The sequence below is a fragment of the Homarus americanus genome, unplaced genomic scaffold (assembly GCF_018991925.1).
Source record: "Homarus americanus isolate GMGI-L3 unplaced genomic scaffold, GMGI_Hamer_2.0 scaffold8148, whole genome shotgun sequence".
In the NCBI taxonomy this organism is placed as follows: domain Eukaryota; kingdom Metazoa; phylum Arthropoda; class Malacostraca; order Decapoda; family Nephropidae; genus Homarus; species Homarus americanus.
The window spans coordinates 176,280-177,189 of record NW_024721643.1 but is presented as its reverse complement, the minus strand read 5'-3'; the positions used below and the strand labels follow the sequence as shown (position 1 = coordinate 177,189).

The window sequence follows — 910 nt, the reverse complement described above, 5'->3', positions numbered from 1 at the left end:
TGGTTTTGTAGATGCAAGACGTGAGAGAGAGAGAGAGAGAGAGAGAGAGAGAATTTTCCGATACTGGGTACAATGGTGCTTGTGGTTCAGGCTGCCAATAGAGTACCTTCTCCTAGTTTAAGTTATTTCTTATTTTTTTTAACATACTTTGACGTAGTTCTGGTGGCTTGTTATATCCTTCAGTGGTTCCTGATGAGTTTGTCTTTGATAATGCAGTAATAGAATAAGAGAAAGGTGCAACATCCGGACAAAGCCTACCATGTTCGGTAGTGTCACACCGGATAACAAACTTCTCTTGTCCAATCTAGAATCGGACCTTGTGCGGAGTTGTGAGAGGCAAGCACGTCATCGCTATACCATTAAAAAACGTCGGGCCTGTCCGGGATTTGAACCCGGGACCTCCTGCACCCAAAGCAGGAATCATACCCCTAGACCAACAGGCCGATGAGTTACCTGTGGGAAAGAGCTGCCAGTATCTTGAGCCAGAGGGTGGAATGTGACGTTAGTGATGTGATCATCTCGAGGTTGTGTCTTTGTTATTGAGAAGGGGGAGCGGAAGTTCCTCTGATATAATGAAAGTGAAGTTCAGAAATGACGGCCAGGTGAGCGCTGTCACGATGTTCGCCTGGCGTTAGGGATCATCCTCAAATAATTGATCTTCGACGTGTTAAGGAAGGTTGAGTTGATCTGCTCTGGCTGACTATGTTGGGAGGGAGGCTGAGGGGCGCTGAGAGGACGTCAGTGTCTATATATTCTTCCAAACATCGTCAGTGGAGGTGTGACCGTTTATGTTGTGTAGGAAGGTCTCCCAGTGTTGTGTTTATACACTCTTGGGTCAGACAACATGGAAGAATGGGGTCTGGTCTTGGGTCTACCTGGACGAGTAGTACCACAGTGACGGGGTTCTGGT

At 47.0% G+C, this 910-nt stretch overlaps 1 non-coding gene across 1 annotated transcript; it reads right to left on the bottom strand.

Annotated features, from left to right (window-relative positions):
* Positions 1–371: 371 nt before the first annotated feature.
* On the bottom strand, positions 372–443 carry Trnap-ugg. Its single transcript has one exon. It is a non-coding gene; the product is annotated as a tRNA-Pro (tRNA).
* Positions 444–910: the final 467 nt, after the last annotated feature.